This window comes from Acanthaster planci, linkage group LG12, assembly GCF_054643075.1.
Source record: "Acanthaster planci isolate LZ-2023a linkage group LG12, COTS_SCS, whole genome shotgun sequence".
Taxonomy (NCBI): domain Eukaryota; kingdom Metazoa; phylum Echinodermata; class Asteroidea; order Valvatida; family Acanthasteridae; genus Acanthaster; species Acanthaster planci.
Window position 1 is genome coordinate 3096882 of NC_141788.1, and position 25547 is coordinate 3122428.

At 46.1% G+C, this 25547-nt stretch overlaps 1 protein-coding gene across 1 annotated transcript in view; it reads left to right on the forward strand.

Moving 5' to 3' along the window:
* Positions 1-437: 437 nt before the first annotated feature.
* The window catches only part of LOC110977422 (midnolin-B-like), a 54776-nt gene continuing 29666 nt past the window's right edge, over positions 438-25547 (forward strand). Inside the window, exon 1 of the mRNA XM_087144065.1 lies at positions 438-779. The gene's annotated coding sequence lies outside the window, so the exon portion shown is untranslated. The remainder of the gene's footprint in view (positions 780-25547) is intronic.

Below are 25547 nucleotides of genomic sequence, written 5' to 3' on the forward strand. Positions count from 1 at the left end.
CCGTTGGAGGATATCAAGACATCATGCAGGAAATATTATGTGCTTGGGAAAAATGTCCCAGCTATTCCAAAGATTCTGCAATCGTGGAAGGCACTGCAGAGTTCTAGGCAGTTGATTTATTGCCAAAAAAAATTACAGTGATAAATTTTCTGTCGCAACATATGCAAAACGATTCCTGAAATGACTGCACAGTTTTTGGTTTAAAAATAATACAACTTTCCTGTCCTACTGCCATTTCCCGTTGGTGCTGATTTTATCGCGTTTTTATACATGTATCAAGCTTGTAATTCTCCTTTTCACGTCTTTTTATACGTGACTAAACACATGAAACAGCCGTTGCATTTGCTATATGTGTATTATTATAATTGCACAGGCTTTGTTCGGGTTTAAAATGAGTCGTTAGTAAATGCTGGAGGTTAAAGTCTGACGGCGGCTATTTCCAAAGCAGACCTGCGGAAACGATCTTCACTGTGGCATGAGACCGGGACCGCTCATAACCACGCGACTGTACACGAACACTGGGTGCTCAAAGCCAACTGCTAATACTCTGCCGGGAGACGTCACCCCCGTTGAAAAATCCGCCCTCCACGCACCTACTTCTGTCCTCGTGGGGGTATGCTCGACACGCTGCCGGTCGAAGACGGCGGGTCGATAGAGCAGTCTAAGAGCACTGTGAGACGCTTGCGGGTCGGATTCCAAGTCTAGGCAGCCCCCCCGGCTGGAGTGGTCGGATTGGTCTACTCCAACAAGTTGCCTTGGTTCGCCAATTCAAACACGAGGTAAGTTTGTTTGCAGTGACCCTCTTTGGTTTTCCAATTAAATATTTTGCTTGCCTTGTGGTGAATTGGTATGGTCGCATTTGACCATTTCACCCCCTGACCTATTTGGTCAATTTGGATGAGGCCGACTGAGAATATTTTTCAAAGCTTGAGCGTAGCATTCATTGTTCCCATCCAAACTTTCATGTCAGCAGTAAGAATCGCTAGCTTAACTTTTTCTATGCTGGTTTGGACGTGCGATAGGGAGGGCTTGAGTAGAGTAGCGGTATTTTCAAGCGTGGAAATTTTAGGAAACTTTCTTAGCAGAAACAGATTAGCAACCAAAATGCCGCATAAACTGCAACTGGTTCTCAGCTGATTCCTTTCATTCACCAAAATGTTGCTCAGCAACATTTTCTGCTTAATAGCTTTCTAAAGCTGGGCCCAGCTGTTCAAACTATTGGCAAATATTACATCAGTACGCGCGGCTAGTGTGCTAAAGAGCTCGGTGATATTTGCCCCTTTATTAAGGGCTATTCGAGGGTTGGGGCATGTCTCTCCGTGGAAGCTAGAGAGAGGATAGTCCTATCTAATCCATGCATTCTAAGGCCATCGTGTGCTGTGTCATGTCCAACTTTAAGACTACACTGTAGCTGCATTCCCTTGAAAGCCACAGTGGTTGTTGCTGTTTCCGCCCACTTCAGTCTTAACCCTCTAGGTAACAAACCACCGAAGCGGCTGCAGTTGATGCCCCGTGCTTTACTCAGTCTAAGTGGGTTCAGTCGCAATAGCCCATTCATGTCCTAACCTCTTTCTCTCTCTCTCCCGGCAAAGGAAAAAATCCAACATGCTCGAAGTTTCATCGAGCCGTCTAAAGTATCTAGCCTTGACCCCCCCCCGACGAGTCCCCCAGCTGGATAGTGACATCACAAAGCCCTCGATCATCCCCCGCACGTTGCCGTGACAACTGCTGACTTTTATTTTATGTGGTCTGCGATTAGCGGCGGTCCCGGTGTATGTATTCGGCTTGCGGCGAGCGAGGCAGACCGCTTGGGCTTTTGCCAGTCCATGAGTTTATCACCCCCCCCCAACCCACCCACCCACCCACCCACCCAGGCAACGGAGCTGGTGCAATGCTGTGCACTAGCTTCATCATTGCGGACCGGGGAATTAAACATGTAATTAAACTGATTCCTTGATCCTTTTTGAATGAGTGATTTGGCGGCTCAATTTCCGGTTCACAATCGGTCAGTGTTCCAATTCAGTTAGCTTTCTGCTTCTCATGTCACTTTCATGTCATAGCCAAACCATATCTCGATTGCCCTATTAAGTGGAATATCAATTCTCTTTAATTTACAAAGGGGCACATTCAAAAGTGCTCCAAGAAGTACTCTAAATCCTCCTTTCCATTACTCCTTTCAAAGTGCTTCCTAAAGTTCCTTTTTTATTGTTTCTTTGTTATTATTTTTTAGCGTGCATTCTTGGTTGTGCGATGCACAGTGCACGAATACCGTCGAAGATGATCGACGTCCTCGTCGCTGTCTGAAGTGAATGTGGCTGTGTGCACATTTCAAATTAATTTTTAGAACTCTAAATTATCCTATGAATATACCGACGCACGGTGGAGGATAATATAATTGAAACAATACACCAATTGGTGCCAGCGAATTCGTGCCAAATAATGATTTTTCCCTTCCTCTAAAAAAAAAAGATCGTTTGAAATTTCTTCCACTGCATCCGCTCCATTTTCGATAGAAAGGGGCACATTGAGAAAAAAAAACTCGTCCTATGTCTTCGCTATATGGAGCGACCTTTGCAGATTCCACAGTCGGTGCAGATTGGTCTAGCGCGATCCGCACGTTAAAACTCCACGGGGGAGCGAGCGGTTCGTATCGACTGATGTTCGCCTTGTTGCCATGGAGCCTTTGACGTCATTCTCGCATCCGGAAGCTGCCATGGAAACAAATTGACAGCTGCTTGTATAGGCCCGGCAGCACTGTGCACCGCGGGTATATTTGGTGCGTCGACTTGCTGTTCCCGCTATTTTCCCTCCCTGTGCAATGGATGCTTATCAGGCCCATAGGAACAGGGTTTTCTTGTCGTTTCACCGTCTCTCACTCTCGAGGATCTGATGGGCACTTCAGAAGCTAGTTACCCGGGGAGCAGGGCTCAAAATTGCCCAAATTTGGGGGTAGAACACGAAACATTTCAAGCGGGCTCGCATTCGGCAATGAAATGGCCGGGGAAGGATGTCTTACCTTGCCTCCCCCCGAAAATTTAATAAAAGGGCTTCTGGCCAGTGTTGGTCGCAAAAAATTGTGACTATGAGAGAAAAATAAGCTCATCGAGAGAGGCTCGATGAGAAACTTCTGTTAGTAAAGGTCAGATGTATTAATCACATTGCGTGGCGCACGAAGGACTGCAGCGATGTTGGTAATTGGCAAAGTTGGCCCATCAGCTTCATTCAATCTCGCACAAGCATTCTGGTTGCCAGATGCTGACTAAAAAATGCTAACATTGTGTTAGCACCGACAGTATAACATTTTCTTTCGTGCAATTTTAAACGTGGGAGGTGTGTTTTTAACATTTGCATCATTATTTCGAAAATCGGTAGTGTTGGAATTTTGTCGAGTTCTCAGTGCTTACGGAAGGTTTTATGGAAACTTTTTTTGTGTGGGAAGCGTGACACTTTGAATGTCATCTGCCCGTGCGCGTTTCTGAGAGCGTCGCGTGGCGATGAGATGCATTCGCAGTGTTTAATTGGCACATAAAATTGAAGGCCGCTCTGAGTGCCGGGAGCTTTACTAGAGTCCTTGAAACGGTAATTACATGCAGAAACAATACTGCAAGGCACGCGAATAGGTCAAGCCGGATCTCTATCATCATTTGCAAAATCCTAGGGGAGAAGGATGCCTCAGATGATGCTGGAGCCCCCCCCCTCTTGTTTCGCTTCTCACGGCGGGCGGGGGGGGGGGAGACTCTGCCCGTAGAACTCGGCTGGGCACGCACAGATTTCACTGAAACGTGTTCTGCATTCACAAACCATTCTGGCTTCGAACATCAATAAAGTTTTTAGCCCACTCAGTTTTTTTTTTTTTGCAATGAGCGGTCATTGCAATTCTTTGTACTGTCCATGACTTCTCTCCATGGGCTAGGCCTGTCTCTATGGTACACGGGCGATGACGTGTACGATGACCGTGATGAATACGGGTGATTCACAATAGTGCGCTACCAAGAGTCTGCAAGGCGTTGGCCAATCACAGCGTGCGAAATCTGTCGACCTGATGCGCGTTCGGAAAGGGTCGACAAATTTCGCGACGATTTTCTGGAATCTTAGCACGTGGAATTTTTTGTAACCTCACTTTGATTCCGTAGGTTTTTCTGGGACACCCACCTGAGGATTTCCTGCGTAATACGGGACCGATTTCTTTACGTTCTTTTCTCTTTCGCCTTACAATAAAAATTGCTTTGGGACTATTTTAAAGCAATCGTTGGTTTATTACCAGAATCTGTGTTATCTTAATAATGACTGTGTCTGTTTATTTCTGTGGTCAATGCAACTTTAAGGCCCTGCGTTCGTTTCCTTTTCTAGTAATGATTTCAAATTGTTTAAAGTGATGGCAAACAGGTAAAGCGTGCTCGATATTTTATGTTTTTACAAATCTCTACTAGACAGAGTGGTCAAAGCTCACTTTATTCACCCACCAAAATTTGTGTCACAAACTCTCGCTGTAGCTGAGGAGATTGGAATTCGAGCGATAAACTCTGAATGTTGTAACCGTGGCTGCAAAGAACACATTCTTCCCATGGAAACCACTGGCTGTGGTGGCTGGCTGTGGTGGCTGGCTATGGTAGCTGGCTATGGTGGCTGGCTATGGTGGCTGAACCCGCCCCATGCAGGCAAATGCCAAACTCCCCTGGATCGAGATGCCGGTGCCAAGACCTGGCGGCCCGCCGGGTCTACTTATAGCTGCCTGGTTACAAATTTGTATTTCCAAATCAGATGCCGAACTCCATGGATATAAATATACAAACAGTCCTGACTCATGACCTTACTGTGGTCGCTTGAACATGAATCATAACAAATTGCCAGCAGCAGCCTTCATTTAACCGTCCCTCCTCAGAAAAGCCCCTTCCCACAGTCCCAGGTCCCTGCCCACTTGACTGGGCCCTGAACGCTCCATCCGTTTTTGTAAGAACCGTTAACAGTGAAAAATATGATCTTACCTATCGTTACTGATGTGTGTGGAGACGCCGTTTCCTTTCTGCATTAGTTCTAAGTGGGCCCTCCCCTAGCTCTTCTGGTCCTATTAACTTAAAGGGCGAATTTGAGGAGCGTTGTGACTTCTCTCTTCCTATTGCCGGCGCAAGCAATCACGGTAAATCCTAAATGGGTTAGAACCGCAACCGGACTGCTCAGTCTATGGCGTCCTGCCGATTAAAGCATCAAAATCGTTTGACTTTCGAGCTACTCACGGCCGGGGGAAAATGCGAGATTTCAAGACAGTAACTAAGCCGCGGAACACTATTTTTAGTGTTATTATTACCGTGTGAGTGAGTAGACCCTTAGCTTTGTCTGTGGAGGACAGTTCTTATTTACAAAAATAAGCTTGCAGATCGAGTCTATTTGCTGAAGCAAAAACTGAGACTGTTTGACCGATAGCCCAAGTTTTTTAGCCCAACTATTCAATTTCTGCCTGCATATAATGAGTTGGTATTGGTCGCAAGTAGCCGCGTGAAACTTTGTCTTCCACCTACCAAACCAACGTCAAAGTGACCCCTCTCCTCCCTGGGGCACAGGGATGGACTGCCATTTCAGGATACATAATGGGATCACTCTTTTTTGAGCCTTTGTTGGATGGAGTTCATTCAAGCAATAACCTGGGTCAGCACTTCTGCATGCTACGACTGAGGCCGTGTCAGAAACGGGCTTCCAGAGCTACGGCTAGGTCTATTGTCTACGCGTCTCCACGCATTTCCAATGGAGTGAAGATCTAGACCTAGCTCTAGACAAGAGATTCGGATGCAGCCCAAGACAGCAGTAAAACTTATACCATGCTTTGCGTGTCTGTAGCTTCGGTGCACTTCACATTATGTGAAGTGACCATCCCAGCGCCTTATGAGGGCGGTGCAGGTGTAAGAGCCAAGACGAGGGAAGGTTTGGTCAAACTCTCATTAGGTAGTATTCATGTTGTTTACTTGATGACTTAAGGTCAACGTTTCCGTTCACACTCCCGCTCATCTGCATGAACGCCGATCCTCAGCTGCCCACAAACACCTGTGTTTCCTGTACTTCTTATAATATCATTATGGATTAGTGGTCTTCGGGGTTGTTGTATAGGTAGATTGATACTGGCAGTTTTAAAATTTAACAAGACCCTTCTGCTTTCTCTTGTGCAACAAAGTAAAATAAATGTAGAACGGTGTGCCTTTTAAGTTTCGCACAGTTAACTCGTACACTGTCAGAGTACACGGGCATACAGCTAGTCAGTGTGGTAGGACGTTCGGGAGGAAACTTTAGATAATCCATGCTTGTTAGCAAGGCGTTGTCATGGTGGTCACATCCTGGAGACAGAAACACTAGAAAACTCTGAATTAATTCGTTCCTCTTCCTCGCAGTCCCGCAGGGATTAGAAACAAAATGGGGACAGCGCTGGAGTGGATGAGAGGGGAAAGTCGCGAGAGGGACGTCGTGGGTTGGAAATCAGCCTCGTTGTGACAACCGTTGTGGAGTTGATATAGTAATACGTGCGCGGTATAGGAAGTTGGCATGGTAACTCGTGATTTGAATTGTGGACACCGTTGACGTGGTGATTCATATTATCTCCGAGAGGGTTGATCTCTATTGGAAAGTGGTTGACCAGCATATGAGATGAGGGAAGTTTTGTTTAAATTGGCTAGGCGACAGGTTATGACTTACATACTTCATTGCAGTTATCGGGATGTGATACAGCGCCAAGGGATCGATATGTTCCTCATGTTTCCCCCGAGTGATTTTAATGGCTTGTCAATTGAAGACTGGGGCATTCTAATCCGGTCCCTCAGGGCGGTTCGGATGACAGACTTAAGATGTTTGAGAAACTAACACAAGTATGAGCTCAATTGAAAAGGGGGGCAAGTGGTCCACTGAGTGGCATGTGGTTCACCATACAGATCACTACCTGCATAGCTATTTATTAAAGCTCTGTACCCTTACGCACTTGTCTGCTTCGCCACGGTTTGGAAAAAGTACCAACCCACCACCTCCACCCTCACCCTAAAACCTCATGTTTGAGCCAATACCCGATTCTCTAATTAACTTCTGTGAACTGTAGTTTTTGACGTATGCAGTAATGTAAATGCAGTTTTGCTCCAGACGGTCGAGGGAAAACGCGAGGAGAGTGCAGTGCTTTCACATTAGTTCGTTGCTATGGTAATTGTGTAAAGATGCCCATGTCCCCCTGTCGTCTTAGTAACGGTACACTCCATCAATGACGCAGGACTGTCTCCTCCCTTGCCCGAGTCTTTGCACGCTTAATTAATTCAAGGTACACCATTTTGCTGGACTGCAGCATGGGTTGGAGAGCCTTTCGTAGAAGAAAAACACAGAGGAAATAAAAGACTGGGGGCCGGAGTTGTTTGAACTTCAATGGCGACCACTTTGTACCATCAATGTTGTGCAATATGTGAATTCTGAGAAAAAAAGTCACTGAACTCACGGTACCGCATGGATTCTAGCGATAACGTCATCCATGCCTCTATTCCACTGAGATACCATCGGCTTGTATGTGCGTAGGGGGCGTTGGTGTCATCAAGGACACTTTTACACGAAGCGAAAGCAACCGTAGGCTATGCCCAATGTTTGAATTAGACCCGTATAGCGCCTTCCTGGCGTTAATCTCCTCCTCATCAGCAATTTAAAGGGTGGGCGGGAGGAAAGAGAGTACAGTAAAAAAAAATATGATAACCTTGCTGCTGAATGATAGATGAGCGAGTGTGGAATCCTTTGGCCACGAAGCTGGTGAGGTGTCGGGTCAAAACGGTCCCTGGAGAATTTCATCGCCTCAGTTCGAGAGCGATCCTCAATTTTACGGGCGCTCCCAAAGTGCAAGTGGTCCCCCGGCTTTCTGCCACGTGCATATCTTTCACGTGGGAGAGCTTCGTTCCGACCCGCATTGTACCTTTTAACCACTCCATGAATTTCTTTATATTTTACACTGTGCAACACTGCAATGCACAACCAGCTCCACAGATACCGCCATCTTAGCAAGTCAGATTTTACGATTTCCATGGTTCTTGAATCTTCATTTGAGGGTTTGCATGGTAGCCATCTTGCAGGTCAGTGCTTTTGTTCCACAGGGTATGCACAAAGGAGGTTTCCCTGTGGAACAAAAGAAATGCCCCGCAAGATGGCTACAATGCAAAGCCTCTATATACTCCTGTTCAAATACTCCCAGCGGAGGTTTAACTGAAGATCGAGTTTCAATTGGAGGATTGCGGCCTCCTAGTTGCAGTCCCATTCTGACCAAAATGCTAAATATTTACATTTGGAGTTCAGATTAAATATGGAGCACCTTCGAAGGGGAGGGGGCGGGGCCAAATCTCCCTCTTGAGCTGTTGTACATGTATACTTGTAGCCTAACCCATACTTGTGTGAGCTATAGGTCGTGCTCATTGGGCTGCAGAAATTACATATTCAACATGTCCACAACACAATTATTGGTCTGCTTGCTGTAATCATTTTGTTGGCTGTGCTTCAAAGTTGAATGGTCTCTTCACAGACAGAGTGAGTCAGACCCTTGCTTAGCTCAGTTAGCTCAACCAAGTGTTGCGCTGTTGCTTCGCGGTTGTCCTTACCTTTTGAACATGTACATATAGAAGTTTATACCTTGCCGACACGATTAACTTCAACCTCGTTTCCAGAGTTTGACTTCCTCCAGTTTTTGGTTCAGACTCTTGATGAAATTCAGGGTAGCAGTATATGAGGATGGTCGATGTCCTCATTTGGGATTTTCAACGGTTATGTGCTTGTTTGTTTATTTTAGTTTTGGGCTATTCACCGTCATGTTGACGGTGTTTCTTCGAGGGTTTGTGTTGGTGTGTGTTCGGGGGGGGGGCATAATAGTTTCAGCTACACCCGACGGGGGGGTAACAGTCTTCGCAATTACGTCATGACAAGAAACACAAAGATTAAGAAACCGTGAATTTTACTTGTCGCATGATCACAACGTGTGTCCTGCTACTTGGAAAAACAACCTCTGCGGGTGTAACACGCCGCTGTAATTTTTGCGCTGGAGGATCCCTGTGATGATATTTACCGGGGAAGGGTATAATCTGATGGAGCCCGACTACAGCTTCTAGATATACTCTTTGGCTATTTCGTCAAAGGTCAAACAAAGTAATACATTAATCCTATAATGGGCTGGCCGAGCTCGGCTGATGGGATTTGGGAGCGATTCTTGATGGCGTTGTTGAAAGTATTTCTCGTAACTTCAGACCCCGCAGCGCATTATTTTGAAAAAGGCCATCAGTAAGCAGAAATTTTGGCTCTACATTTTTCTCTCTTGACAAGCAAATCTTGGATCAATCATGGCATTTCCTTGCAAACATCACACACTTTTAAAACAACGTTTTGTGATATATCAGTTTTCTCTCGTTTACTCGTAGTCATTTTAAATTTTCAAAAACATGGTCTATTTTCCATGATCCGAATAACCCCGACTTGGGGTGATCCTCGATTAGATGCCAGTCTTCTGACTGTGAAATAAGCACGGCACACCGAATGATCAATCACATTATTTAATATCGGTGTCAAATACACTGTATTTTTATTAAACCTAAGGTGGCCCTGAAAGGACACCCGTCACTGGTGTAGTCGAGTCCATTTCATCTGAGTCCAGGGAGCCGGGACCACAGAGAACTCGGTGAGTCCTAGCCAAATTGTTCAGTCCAGGCCAAGTCCGTGCTCGACTGGGAAAACGACTGTTATAGAAGATTTTGGAAAAGGAGAAATCCAACAACGAGTGAACACGTTACCCAACGAGTTCGCGCATGCGTATACGGAGAATGCCAACTTGGTCGTAGTTGAATCACAGTTAAGTACATGGGGCTTACCCTGACCTGGGGATAGTCGTGCGTGCTGCGCCAAACAAACGAGATGGTGGGGACGAGGTTAACGCCGAGTTAGCTTGTGGGAGCTAATTGGAGACACTCTAACAGACATTATTCTCAGGCAAAAGTGAACGCGTGTTCAAACCACAGACGTTGGGCTGTTTTGTTTTAAATGGTTTCTACTCGTTTCTCACTCATATTTAAACAAATTGGCCTAAGGTGGAGTCTGACAAGTTGTTATGAGTCAACCACAAGCCACTTATGGGCCAAGCCGAGTACGAAAGGCCTGGAGTTCGAGCTGGGTCACGCGTCCAAGAAAACTGGACTGAGTCCGGACTTCAATACGGGCGATTCACAATAGAGCGCCTGCAAGAGCTTGCAACGTGTTGGCCGATCACAACGGGCGAAATTGTCGACCCTTTCCAAACTTGCATTGGGCCGACAGGTTTCGTGCATCGTGATTGGCCAACGCGTTGCAACCTCTTGGAGGCGCACTTTTGTGAATCACCCGTATTGGCAGCCACTGTTGCGAAATAAAATGCTCGACAAACTCACGCCATATCCCAATGGTAATGCCGGAAGCAAAAAGTTGTAAACATAAGTGTTCATTTAAGCCGTAAAACATATTTGCATTATCCCAGGAAAAAATTGAAGGCATTAAAAATTATTGTGTCGTTAAAAAAAATCACGGTTGCGCACGCACATCCCTTTTACTTTTTAGGCCAGCGGTCCATCCCTAACTGCGTTCGGGGGGATGTTAAGCCGCATTTCACTGGATCATCTCCGTGCCATCTGTCGGTGAATATCTCACATACCACTTGGCCAGTCCAGATTGCCCTCAACTCCCATCGAAACATCTCCACTTGTCATCATCAGTCTTGGCGAGTATGAATCATGATGCGTATCCTAAAACGATTCAGTATCGTATAGTGTGAGACAGACCTCCTCCACCCGTGTCAGCTATAAAGCAAAATTATTAGACTACCGTGTGAGTATTGAGGGGATAGACAACGTTCAGGGTCGAATTATCGAATACAGTTACTAACGGGGTGGTCTGATGTGATTCAAAGCTTGAAGGGCTCAACTTACTGCACGGCTAATTTTTGGTCAGGTTCCTTGTTCATCAAGATATCACCTTTCGGCTATGTGTTTCCAAGCCTCACGACCCTTGGGTTTTTTGCAGAGACAAGACAGAGCTTTACTGTCCACTGGTCTTTACAAATATCGGATCCAGGGTGAGAACACGGCACTTACGTCCTGTCTGCTCTTGGAACCATAGAGCAAATTGACCCACGAACCTGCGCTCGTGCCTCGTCTTCGAATGTGGACTTAGAAAGATCATAACGAGTCTGGCTTCAGAATCCAAGCTATTAAATCACAATGTTCACCGCCATGAACATTAGCGGTGCCCCACTAAAAATGAGACTATGAACCAACGCACCACTCCCCCATTTAACCAAGAACAGCAAGCAAACAACAAAACAAACAAACAACCCGACAAAAAAAACAAACAAATGAACATCACAAAAGCAAAATCGCTCAAGTAAACTTTCTGCAGACTTACATTTTTGGTCAACTCTTTCTCGACGCGTGCATGCACTCAGGATATTTATAAAGCGAGGCCACTGTTTTGTAACGAGATTTAATGATCCGGAATAAATTTTGAGCCCCACCTGCTCGGAGTAATTAATCAGGTTTCGTTCCAACGCCGTGAATCGTGTATTTCATCATGACTGACATTTCGTTGTCAGTCCTACGGGTCTTCTCTGCCCCCCCCCTCCCCCAAAGTAATACGCGCGTGGGCGTGGACATCATCAGACCATCACGGGGGTGTATCTAGGGTAGTTGACGTGTGGGTAAAGCGGGCGAGAGAGGAAGCCTCGTTCCTGGGCCCAAATTTATTGAGTTATTTGAAGGCAACTTTGCCTACTTTCGTTTTCTTTCCCTGAGCAAAACTTGTCTGTGTTGAAAAAAAGGCCAAAGAGGAAAATTAGAGTGACACAGGATGAGAACAGGAAGCCCCTCCAAGTTGATGGTGTAGATTGATCTGAATGCTCCAAGGATATCCAAAATGGCATCGTGGTTATGCTGTCTATGGGCTTTGTGATGCTTCCGACAGTAAAAAGTGAATTTGAATGTTGTAGTCATTACATTGAAATGCATTATTATTAAAGATTAGGCTTCTGTTTTCCCTAGCAGCCAAAAAGTTTAGACAACGTGATTACAGAGGTACAATGCCAATATAGCGGTAACCATGAGATCCCATTGATTTTTTTTGGAGGTTGTATTTGGCTATCTTTGCCCTCTAATTGCAATATCTGATTACTTTAATGGGCATTCTTTGTAAATTCTGCGAAGTTTTTTTCTTTCCTTCTTTCTCTATCTCCTTCTCTTTTTAATTTTGTGTGTGTGTGGGGGGTAGCTTTTGATACTGTACTACCTTTGAACAGACAAGTGCGTCACAAGATTACAACGCATCAAGTGGGCTGTTTCAAGTTATCCATTCATGGTATTCCACCCACAAAGTTCGACGGCTTCTTAACATCTAATTGAATCGAACTGAATTAATTTAAAAAGGAAAAAAAATCCTGAGCTCAAAGGAGAAACCATTTGCGGTACATTAACCGAGCACGGTGCGTAGTCTAATTGAGTGTCGTGAGTTGCTCGTATTCTCTGTCGCACAGCTATCTGACCCAGGCTGCAGCTGCATTAATTCCAGGGGAAAATGCGTGCGTCATTCTACTTATCAAAATAATGGACAAGGACTGGTTAGCGACCGGTTGAGAGCGAGTTTCGCGTCTCCATGGCATCATTTATTTTCTCCTTGGCCGGTGCCTGGATTGGCCGGTGTTAGAGACTGATTGTAAGTACTCGGGTAAAACATCAGTAAGTACTCGGGTAAAACCTTCCGTCCTCTTCTCCATCTGTTTGATTGAATGTGTACCTGTGTTGACATTATTTATGTCTGGTAGGTCTGTGTCGGGCGGGCTGAGCGCCTGCCGGACTGCGTAGCCACAACTTGTTTCAATGAAAGACAATTCGTTTGTCTTTGGCGCGCTGGCTAGGCATCTATGCCAGAGCCCTCGTCAGGACTTACCATCGTTTTCTTTACCCACCCTCCTTCTCTACACTACCACCCACCTGCCCAGTCCACTTGATCCAGGGTAGCTTGGCTGTGATAGACTGGCTGCGTGGGTGTGGACACCCCGCGTGGCTGGTACGGGTTCCCTTTCGACTCAACCGGGACAAGGCCGGTCCCTCCCGCTGATGACTTGTCTTTGTCATGGTGATTGAATCATACGAGACCGTGGGCGGAACGTAATCAAGGACGCTGAAGTAAATCCAGTCGACCGTGTACCCTAGCGTTTTCCAACTTTCCTCCAGCCCGGCCGGCCCAGCCCGTTTGCATCATTACTCTGTACCAGTTCTCACGAAGGGTGTACGAAATGTCGTGGGCAGGAGAACTGGAGCGGCCTTTAATGTTTTAGCGGGGAGGGTGCCACAAAAAGGCCTTTCCTCCACTGCAGTGTTTTCATTATTTGCCTCTTTCTGCCAAGTGACCTTGCGCAGCTTTGACCGGCGACGCTCCCCATTAACTTGAAATATTGGTCACATTGTCTAGGTTCAGTGGGAGCTCTTGCCTCGTGAATTCTAGACAAAACCTTTAAACCGCCCCCACCATCACAAACCATGCCGGAATGGATTCACGACCAACCGAGGGCGCGGAGAAAAACCGATTTACAAGCCCCCTCGTTGGACAATCTCTAACATGCGGCTTCCGCGCGAGGTCCTAAGAATGGAACATGTACCTTGAAGTTGAATAAGTTGCCGAGGCGGTGTCGGCACTGATCGCGATATGCCAAAGATTCGTCAGCATTTATCGCTTTGCCAACAAGAAGTCAATCTTGGTGGCTTTTCCACATGATTTCAAGAGATGGCTAATTAAATTCTGTCTTGGATTAGACGAGATGGTATTGGCGAATTTCCCGGTAATTCATTTGAAAACTGCCCCTCCGTGTACAAACTTTAAGAACTGACCAACTTGTCGGCCTCCTCCAAAAGGATCAGGCCGACATTGCTACCCCTGCAAATTTAAAGTCCCAATCACCTGGACTATAATTGGAGCGATAACCATCATCTGGCAGGCATTATACCGAAGTCTTGGGCGTATACGTCCAGGGACCAGGCCAGCGCCTTTCGGGAGGTAGGAGGCATATTCGATGTCGAGCCAGGCTTCTTGCGATACCCGCGCGCAGAAAGGGGGGGGTGGATGCTTGGCACGACCAGGCTCTTTTCTGTCTTTTCGAGGGTTTCTTTCCCACCCTTTTTTTTCGTTGCACTAGAAGAGAATGCTCATCTAGAAGCTGAGTCTGTGGCAAGCCGACTGGAAATAGATTTCACTTTCCGAACACAAAAGATGCAGGCGATTTGCAAGGGGACTTGCGGTTTCCGCAACGCCGAATGCTCCTCCCACGCAGCTCGCCGTACCCCATTGTTACGAGAGGCATTGCTGAAATTGATTTCATACGGTTCTCCATGCATTGTAGTCCATTTTGGCATTGACCTATTTTTTTTCCCCACGGAAGGAAGGAGTTGAAAAGTGCTATACATTTTAAAGCTTGCCTTAACAGTTATGCTGCTTTTTTGACCGTCAATGTATACTTTTTTCCCCCTTTTCTTTACAAAATATGAAAGGATGCTCTCAAAAAATGAAAGCTTACTTTTCCGGATGTCCCGATCCAAAATAGCGAGAGGATCAGTCGGAAAAAGCTCATAAATCTACCAATTATGGTTTGAGATTTTCATCCTGCCGTTTCCACGGCAACGCTCGCGAAGGGAAGATAAAGAGGAACTATCGCTACATGTAGAACGTTGATCAGATCCGTTCGCTGAATTAGTGTGAAGCTGGAAACGACGTCACGCTGTGCAAACACTGATGGGATGCATTCATGCAGTGTCCGGGCTTGGCAACAGAATGAGAAGCATCAGACAAACAGTGAGTATTGTGGTATTTAAGGAAGCGAACAGCAAATCGTTAGTAAGCGCTGACAGACAAATGGAACTATCGTGACATCAGATGGCATTTGTCGTCTATGTGGATAAAGGATAGATCCCTTCATCAATTATGAGCGTTGGGGATCACATACCCACAAAAAAACACGCCCCCTCTTCAAGTCCTGTCTAACCGAGACGGGAAGTTTGAGCTTATAGTACACCACGTGATGGTGGTGTTCATTGCCTCGTTCCATCAAATGCGACGTGACAGGAGTAGTTATTCACAATTTGTTAGTTGTAACATTGACCGGAAATCGGTTTTTTACGACGGGGTCTTCGGATTTTATGAAGAACCCTCTTTCCACTGAAGTTAAGGATATGGGGATGACAACACACACCCAAATGTGCAGTTTGTGAATGATTGCGGAACGCCAAGTTGCCTTTCTAAGGCTCATTATTGAGCTGAATGACTTGCAAACCACCTCCCGCACACTTCTTATCGAATCACAAAGGAGCTACCCACGCCAATCACCGAGCAAAGTCAGGGGAGCGAAGAGACAGTGTATTCCTCCTGTCTGATGATAACGTGCTACTGGACACTTCACTCACGGGCCATGTGATACAAACGCTATACGTAAAGCCGAGCACGAGACCCGACCCGCCCCCACTCCCATGCACTCCCTGCCAGGGTAACATTGAATAGGAGCGGTCTTGCTACAGCGGTGTGCAACGCTGACTGATTCTATTGTTGAAGCGTCTAAACTATGACTTTGGAGTGATCGTGAATAATGCCGGATCAAAATGAAGTTTCTGTAGAAATATTGTAATTCCCAAAACTGGGGAGGAAGTGTGTTCACAAATATCCACACACACACATGGAATCCATTCATTTCACAGGAGGGGAAGTATGCTTTGTTTTGTCGGTAAAATATTAAAGAAAGGAGCCTTTTCCATTTCGGAGTAAGCTGATTCATGCAAAACAATTAAGACCCCCCCCCCTCTTTTTCGAGAAAACCTTTTGTTGTGGCTTACATTGCGAAAGATGTTTGCTTCGGAGTGCCAGTTGGGATGGGATCGCCTTTTCGTACTCTGACCTGATTTTTGCAGAAGGTTTCATCCGGTCATTCAGTAAGATTTTAATATATCCGGCGAGATTGTCTTCCCTCCCATTGATGAATTCGAGATTCATAATTTTTTAGAATTTAAGGAATGAAATCAGTCGGTTTTCATTTATTATGAACGGGTGTTACGCAGTCCTGTAGAGATTTTGCAACAACAATTTTTTTTTTCAATTTTTTTCACAATCACTATTTCTACTATTTTTTCTCTTTTTTGCGGACGATTCTGTACATCATTCTTCACAGTCCCCAATTAAAAATGACTTTTATCATCTACGCAAAACCTGCCAAAATGTCGGGCTCTGTATTGCGGTTATTACATATTTCGCTATTGTGTGCTTTGATTTAATTTTGAACAATAGGGCCTAACTAGCGTGTGCCGTCTCCGTGAAAGTGGCCGTCGATATTGTCCGTTAAGGGAAGTCCAATTATTTATTTACAGAATGTGTGCTAGGGCGTTCGAAGTTTTACTGCCTTGGCATTTATCGATGGTTATCTTAGGGTTAATTATTAGTAGGTTATTAGGGCATAAGTTACGTGACAGTGATGATACGCAACAAAGGCAAACAATGGCTTACGCCGAAAATTCAATTTTTGCGAGAACGTTAACACAAAGAATAAGTTACTACAGCTACGATGTTTTCTATCAGCCGTCTCAAAGCGTCCATAATCAGAGGGGACAAAGAAAATGGAGCAAAGTTTATTTTAAAAAGTGCCCGATTGTACCTCGTCGCACTGACTCAAGCAATGTGTTGCACTAAAGTATATTGCAATGTGTGGAGTTGGGTTAGCCGGACAAAGAGGATGTTGTTAGTCGGTGAGTGCGGCACGTGTCAGCCAGCGAGCCGTGTGTACCGGGCCCCTGTCGGGCCGCGTCCTTCGCTTGAACTTCCCCTTGTTGGACCGTATACAGCTTGCCGGCTGGATATGATCGTCCGGTCAACACGCACGAGGCACAGTCCCCGCGCGCTGGTCCTGCCGGCGGTGAGGGGGGAATCACCCTATCCTGCCCGCCAGCTCAACGTTAACAACAAAAAAAAAGTCCCGGCTTGCCGACATCCATTCAGGCTGTCGACTTCACGCCCTCGCTTGCTCTCTGCCGATCGGGGCAGAGAGCGTCCGTTGGGGGCCGGCGATTTATAGTGGAGATTGGGCCGACAGCGAAAGAAAGGAATGAGGGTAAGTGGGGAGTCCGCAGCTGCCAGCCTGGACCGGGCGGAAAAAAAATCCGACTCCTGCGTCTCTGATGGGTGGACCGGACGCAGCTTACCACGATGCCCGCATGGCGAGCCTCTCTTCTGCCTCCAGCTCTCGTCCCCAGGACACGCGCAATTAATTTCTCCCCTCGCACTGTGGGCCCGGCCGGCTGGCTACTCTCGAAACTTAAATATGCCGGTCCCTGCTCCCCGAAAGCACGGCCCGCCGTAATTTGGCGGTTTGTGCAAATTGGCATTCGAGATGGGTTTGCCTCCCCCCCTTGAACGCTCGTCATAAATGCGTCCAGAGCCTAACACCGTCTCGAGGGCCTGCGAAAATTATAAAAGCGCTCGGACGGAGGGAATTAATCCCCTGTATGGCCGAACACAGGATACACAGTGCGCGTCCAATAATGATTTCCAGAGTTCACCAATTTCTAGTTATCACTGAAAGTGGCTCGTCCAATCACTAGTCAGTATTTTTGTCGCAGCAATTCATCACTTCAGTAAAAAAAAAACACAAAATAAAAATCCACCCTCGCGCGCGTTCTCTCAGCCAAATATGCGTTTTCCATATGGGAGCCACTTAATTAATCGTAAGTGGGCTCCTCACACCACGCTGTCAACCCCCCCCCATCAATTTAGAGTGAGTTTCCCAAGATCCATGACAGCTGGCATGAAACGATCATATGTGGGTGTATTGTAAAGTTTGTAGTAATGATGTGTAACCGCGCTTTGAAAAAGAATCGAAAGGGGAACGGTGGTTTAATAGCCCAGGAAGGGCTTCAATATCTCAGTCTGCGATGTCGGTTTCGCTCACTCAAATAAAAGGAACTGTTAAGAACAAATCGGCTTTGTGGTGTCGGTTGCTGTGCAAGTACTCCACAAAAGGTTTCATGCACATTTTCGTGCACTTGTGCAGAATCTCAACAGTTATAAATTCATTGCATTTTTAACTTACAGAAATCGTCTCTGTTCTTTATCTATGCTGGGAAAAAAATCATGGGTATATGCGTTACCAGACCTACTGCATAATGCATGATTAAGTTATGTCAACCCAGGAAACCAGACCAGTTACATTCTCCACTGTCTGGCCTTTTTTTTTCTCTCTCTCTCTGTCTCCACGTCCGACGATGCTTCTACTCCCCAGGCGCGCGCTGTGCAATGCGCCTCTCGTCCCCGTGGTCAAATATCAACCCAGCCCTTCGTCGTATTCCAATCACGCACCGTCAAGTGGTGAATCGGGCAAGAAACACGTCATCGTGACGTCAAAGGTACCTGGATGAGAGTCGGATCACGTTTGGGCGGGAGATGGCATGCGGGCGGGCGGTTTTTGTTCCCCTCTTTTTTTTCCTATCGCTGCACATGTACTTTGCTCGGTCACATTCAACCCGTTCTGCCGACTTTAAAGCAGCGTCGTCTTCAAAACAAAGAACTTTGTTTCGTTCACGTATTGAAGGCTCTATTTTTGTGTTATTTCCCTATGGCATTCTGGCGTTGATCATTCATAGCTATCTGTTGATATCATTGACTCTTTTCATTTGATGGACCTAGAACTGATGCCTTTCAAGCCACAGTTTGACAGTACCAGCAGAATGTATCACAAACGACACAGCATAGTGGCAATAATTGATTAAAAAAAAAGCTTATTAAGGCACTCCAGTTGTATTGTCGGGCAACTTTGAGAGGTTTCCGTCGTGAAAACACACTACATCAGGAGTGATTGGTACATCGATCTTCCATTGATAACTGACAAACAAGTTTGCATTTTTAGTATTCTATATAAGCAATGCAGCGTTAAACATCTTCATTTGTGGAAATCGAGAGTTGAACAGAGCAAATGCTACTTTTTTTTTATGGCGGTGGTTTGTTAGCGCCGGCAGGAGGCGGTTGGTAGACCTATACACCCCTGGCCGCGGCACACGGGGACGCACTTACCGATAAGTGGCCCCGTCGACCCGGCGGCCTGCTTCGATATTACGATACCCCATGCTGCTGGGTCTCATAAAAAAAAACCAGGCTCTTCTTATTAGTCCAGCGAGCTTCCAAGCCCCACTCTCTCTTGAAAAAAAAGAAGAAAAGTTGAATTGGTTGACGAACAATAGCATGGTCACAAGTTGGAGACAGCGATTGTTCATTCATCTACCACCGTTTCGCTCGGTCTGAGAGGCGAAGCGACTCAAGGAGATCGGCCAGGCGGGATGCACGGCCAAGATATGAGGACCGCTTCGCTTTCCAGGCCGTTGGTTGGCAGGATGGACGCGGTGGACCGCAGTCGGCGACGGAACAGTTAAAAAAAAAAAGGAATCCCGAGCGCTGGGATGGCGGACACTTGTGCTAATAATGCTGAATAAATACTGAAGAGTGGGGGACCGTTGGGCCTCGCAATTAATAATGAATTTCTCTCCCCCCCCCTCCCCCGACGGAGATGGGTTCGACAGAGTGGGGGAGAAACCGACGCGGAGGACAGGAAGGGAGATGCGGGCAGCCGGGGTCCCCGATGCGTGCCTCGGTGATTGCAGCATCTGGGTGGATGTATCCTAATGCATTCGCAAGTCAATTTTGGCCGGGCTGATGGAAATTAACAAGAAATTGTGGCCATCTGAAAAGCCCTACGAGAGAGGTTGCGTTGATTCCGCTGATCAGTGGGTAAATTATACCTTGGGGCTGTGTTGTGCAGCCTGTCCAATATATACTGAAAAACCGCGCCGATACCAGGAACCACTTTGTCCACCGTGCTTGCACTGTGATTTTTGTTGTGTGCAAAGATTTAAAAAAAAAAGCCAAATGGACATCACAGCAAATAAGATTTTTTGCAAGGTAGTAAAAGAAAAGAGTAGCTGGTTTGCAAGGTTAAAGAAAGCAGGCGATTACGGCACGCTTAGTGTGTCAACAAACTGAAAGCTACCACCGTCTCACCGCCTATAGAACCGGTACTTTTCTAAAGGAGAATGCATCACTTGATGTTCCCACACACAAAAACCCAACTAAACAGTGTTATGGTAAACACTGAGGCCGTGTCCGAAACGGGCCTCCAGAGCTACGGCTAGGTCTATCGTCTCCACGCATTTCCAATGGAGCGAAGTCCTAGACCTAGTTCTAGACAAGAGATTCGGATGCAGCCCAATGAGGTTGCGCTCGAAAGAGGAACTGAAAATGACACCATGCAGATGAACGAATCCCATCACGGCCATATACCGGGAGCAAGCCAAGGAAAGATGATCAAAACTAAAGCAACAACTGCAGGGACCTGGGCCTTTTCCATTCACTATCTGGGTACAAGTCGGAAAGGAAAGGGACCGTTTCGCTTGAGGATTGGTTCTCGGTTGTTCTTTTCCCTATCCCTACACACGATGGTGTTTTATCCGAGGACTCTCCATTGTTCCTCAGACACCCTCTGTCTTCTATAACATTTCTAATTGAGGTTTGTCATTAAACCGAGGACCCATTGTCTTCCTATGTAATTTCTTTGTTCTGTGTCTTCGACATTCACCAAACAAATGTATGAGGAGATTTTCTCGTCCTCTCAACCAAAATGCTACTAATTGTTAAAAGAAAATTGTCCGGATGCTTTGAGAGAGCTGCCCCTATTCTTCAGATGAAGTACATGCCACCCTCAAATTCTCAGAGGGCATCTTGTGGGTCGGAAGGGAACCATTGTATTGGCAATCTATTATCATATTCTGTTGTGTAAACATGTAAACATGACATGCAAGCATGAAATGGACCGGCAGACTTCAGGTTGCGGGGGTGCACCGCCGGTCACTATCGGCGTTTTGCTCCCAAGCGAGAAGTAGAGCTGCGCAGTGAATCAGCACTAACATAGGCCCGATGCGGTATCACCAGCTGGTCTCTCGCTGCGTGGTTCGTCCAGGCGCTCTGATCGGACCGGCCAGTACCAGCTCCTGAAGCTATATCCGCCACAGCTCGCCCTAACCTCGCTGGACTTTTTCACTCGACGCCCCCGCTTCCTATTCATGAATTCCTCGGTCCTCCTGCTCTTTTGCTCCATCTCGGTGAGAAAAAAAACTCCCGCATAATTAGAGGCCGAGAGAGACAGAGAAGAAAAAGAGCTGGGTTTCCGGACGCCTGTAGCGATAGACGAGCATCGCGCGCTTCTGCACACGTGGGGGATACGAGGAAATGGCCGGCGCGTGGCTGGAGAGAGCGACTCGGCGCGTGCTACCTGCAACATTTTCAAGTCCTTATTAGGAGCTCCCCTCGCTGGCTGTTTTTCATATTCAATTTGTGGTTTGCACTAGGAGTTTTTGTCATACAAAGGTAATTTATTTTTTTAATTTGCTAAAGATATTCCCAATCTCAGTTTGTTGATTTTACATTCAGATTCAACTGAACGTTTGAAATGCTCTGTTATTTTGTAATGTTGATTCATGATTACGTAATACAACATTAATTCTGTTCTCCATTAGTGTATCATAGACCTTTTAAAGCTATTCCATGAATTCCATAAGCGTTTACTATTTGACTGGTGTGATGTGGTCAGTGAGTGTTGAGTGGGGTTCTACCTCTTGGGGCCTATGAACGCAGCAACGGCTGCTCTGGTTCGCCAAATCTTTTTTCCTCTGTTCTGATTGGTCAATGTGCATCTGGTCCATCACTATCTCAGTGATTACCTTTCTAAACAAAATCTTTATCATGGCCTTGCCACAAGGTAACTACCCTGTCTTACTGCTCTCTGTGGAATCTTTACAGTGACCGGCCCAGAGAACTTACACTCCGACTGGTCGAGAATCTCGTGTTGGCAACCGGCCTATCCTTACGTGGATCCATTTTTTTTTCAAATTTCACAACCAGATTTGATCCAGGTGTTTGATATTTTCTACAGATGCTTTGTGCTGTCCAAAATAGACAGTGCGATACCCTCTCATTGGCCTCCAGAGGTCTCTGTCCTCCCTATATCAAAGTGGTGTGAGCCAATCTTCCTTGTCGTTGACAGACAAAAAAAAAAAAACTTTGAGAATACGGGGGTTGACAAGGATTTTCAATGTTCACAACTTCACTCGTCACTCCCCTCCCACGGTAGTTTCCTCAATAAGCCTCTTAAAGGCACTGCCGTTTTACTCTTACTAAACCTGCAGGAATTGCAGTGTTGCATGGAGTATATGGGAGCCAACGGGTTTGTTTGTACATGCAGTTGACTCTGAGGCAAATGGCCTGACCTATGCGGACAGAATATCTCCTTATCCGTCAAAGCTGGGGGGGGGTACAACTGTATTGATAAATGCAAGTCGGTCACGATGTTGATTGTGAGGTCACCGACTGCGCGTATTACGAGCATGACCTTTGTAAATACTACTGTTTTTATCGTGTCAGTTTGTTTTTTCCCCCGTCGTATCTTTTCCCGATAGTTTTGCAATGCTGGCATTTGCCAACCGGCACCACTCTCATCGGCTGGCGGCAGCTTTTCAGAGAGTTTATAGCTGAGGCAATATTGATGGGTTGGGTCACGTTCCTGTGCTGCCTGCACCCTTGGAACAAGGCGCTGACGTCTTCCCCCATTACGTCTCCTTGTGAACTCTGGCATATCACACAACTGGGCCGTTTTCCAATACTAAACTTCGGCTCTGTCTCAGGCTTCAACTGTTTTTTAACTAGCTGACGTTGAAGCTGTAAGCGCAGCAATTAGTTTAATGGTGCCACAAAACATCAAATACGATGCAAGAGAGCCAGGAATTACAGTAATCAAATTTAATTTAAACGCTTCAGGCCCACAATCGGGGATTGGTTTTGGGAACGAAGCCCGAGACGGAGCCCAAGTCGAGTATTGGAAAAGGGCCACGGAGTCTGAAAAATACGCCTCAAAATGATGGCTAGAGTTTACATCATCATCTCCAGGTCGTAGCTGCCATGGAAGGAAAATGCATGCGACTCACACAAATTTCTTTTCACGCAGTTCGCATTTAATGGTCCCCCTTTCTGACGCTTCGCGCTGCAGTGACGAGGTTTTTTGGGCAACATTATCATGCACTGATGATTAGTGAGAAAAGCCCTCTCCCCTTAAGGGACCTCGCGATCCATCCACCGAATGTCGACGGCAACACCCATAAGCTTAGGCTAGCTGAGGACTAGTTGCAGTGACATCCTGCAGTGCACATAGCACTTTCGAGTTGGTATTTGATATTGAGGGTCCATCAAGGCAAGTGTCAAATTGTGTGCGGAATAGCGGATTACAAAAGCTATTCGAAAAAAAACCCACACACACACAGAAACATACGTGACCATGCCATGTTTAGCCTGGAAAGGTTAAGTCATTTATTTGGATTGCGTTGACGGAAACTGGATCCTCTAATCATAGGAAACAATTTTTGGCAGACGGGTGACTTTCACGTGACATTTTCACGGATTATCCTTTCTGCCTAAAGATGACCGAAATGACGGTGTTCGTTTTAACGTTTTCATTGTATACCTTGATAAGGCATCTTGCGATCACGCAGTGTTACGTCAATGCATTGGCTGAAAAATTACAGTCCGTCGTTACTGGACAATGCTACATAATCCGGTTATTTGCATCCGGCACTTTAGAAATTCAAAGTTCGGTTCAGTGAGGTCCATTTCAACCGTACCTCAAGTTCCCTTTCTGGCGTGCACGTTTATTTAATTATCACGTCACCTTCTGCTCGTCATTGACAGATACATTCAGCGCATAATCTGCCTTGAGTAGAAGTGCCCCCTCATCGGTTGAAACGAGCCATTCCGGTCGGAAGTGTTCATTTTGTTGGTGCAACTCTAGCGCTTGTGTTTCATAGTAGTTCGTGAACCAGCGACGAGCAGTTACCACCAATGGAGCCTATGTTGCTAGGAAAAATGCGCCCACTCTTGGTCCAGCTTGGGCGCATAACTGTGCGTCATAATGTTTCGTGATACGCCGGCCTGCCACCCGTTTTGTATCCACTCACAAAACAAACAAGCCAAAAACCGCATACAGTGTGGGAGTGATCATAAACAAAATGTTTTAGAATTCAATTTTTGTCATCTTTTTGCATCAGGCTTATTTGCTTACACCATAGCCGGAAAGACTGTGCTTACGGCTGGAAATGAGGTGCACGCTGGCCAGCGGCCCCAACCCTCTACCAAAGATACGTTTGGTTCAATCCTGTTCACACAGCTATTTCATCCCTACAAGTCTGGTGAAAACATAATAGTCAGAAACTCTTTTCTTGCCTTCTAAGACGACATAGCCCCCAAAACGTTGGAGATTCTGGGTTAATTTCCATTATGCGATACGAGTGCGGCCAGTAACTTTATTCGCCAAACCTTCAATTAAATCTCGTCTCTCATCGGAGAGACCTGAAGATGCTCCAGATATCTCGCTGCCTCCGCCCTCGTTACTTCGGCTCTTAATTCCTCTTAATTCATCGCCGTTAACGGTCCAAGCGCCCGATCAGCGTTTGCAAACTAGAGTGGGTGGATGGGGGGGGGATCCAGTTCACCCACACAGATTCCCCAGTACGATCTGACGCACAACGTACAGCGAGTGACAATCACTCCAGATAGCGCGCACGATGCAGTAATGTCATTTGTCAGCATTATTAGATAATCATTCCGCTTATTGTTAGTTGCCATCCTCATTGTGTGATCGATTTCAATAGTGTGATCGATTTCAATAGTGTGATCGATTTCAATAGTGTGTTGGATGTGTCGCCACAGACCTCCACATGGGGCAGTTATCTTGCTTTTCTACCATTCAACGCAATGACACCAAACTGAGGCTGGAAGGAAAAATAGTCTGTTCTCTTTTATTAATATGTAATTTTGTATTACTATTGCCAATGGGTCTACAGAGAGCAAGACCAACATGGCAGCATCATAAAAAAGGTCCATGGTAATGCGTCACTCTCTTCAAGGCGATCCACTTCGGTACCCTTTCTCTGTCAAAAAAGAAAGACCTTAATTCATTTTGTGAAATTTACATCAGCACGAAGACTTTTGCTGTCGGTGCAGTTCTCCGCATATGCATCCCACACTTCAAAACATCTATCACTGGAAAAATAAACATAACCGATACAGGAAATAGTCAAACCATAACGCCAGTTGGACCAATTTATTTAATCCTTTTTCTCCATCCTCGAAGTTAGTCCGTTGGTGTTCCTTTCATTTATACTTCTTCTCCTTTCTCCAGTTCCCCGGCTCTGTCCATTTCATTTTCGAATTAAACCTATCGGCTTCTTCCGGCAAGCTCGAGTGAGCATTCCCCCTTTAATGCTCGTTCATACAAATTAACCAAGAAGAGTTCGGAGAGAATCAGAGAGACAGGGAAAAAATTCCATAGACTGGTTGCCAGGATTTTCATTACGAAAGCATCGCACTGACTCAGGGATCGGCTGAACATTCCAGCTCTCGGTTTATATTTTACCAGCGCCCAAAAATGC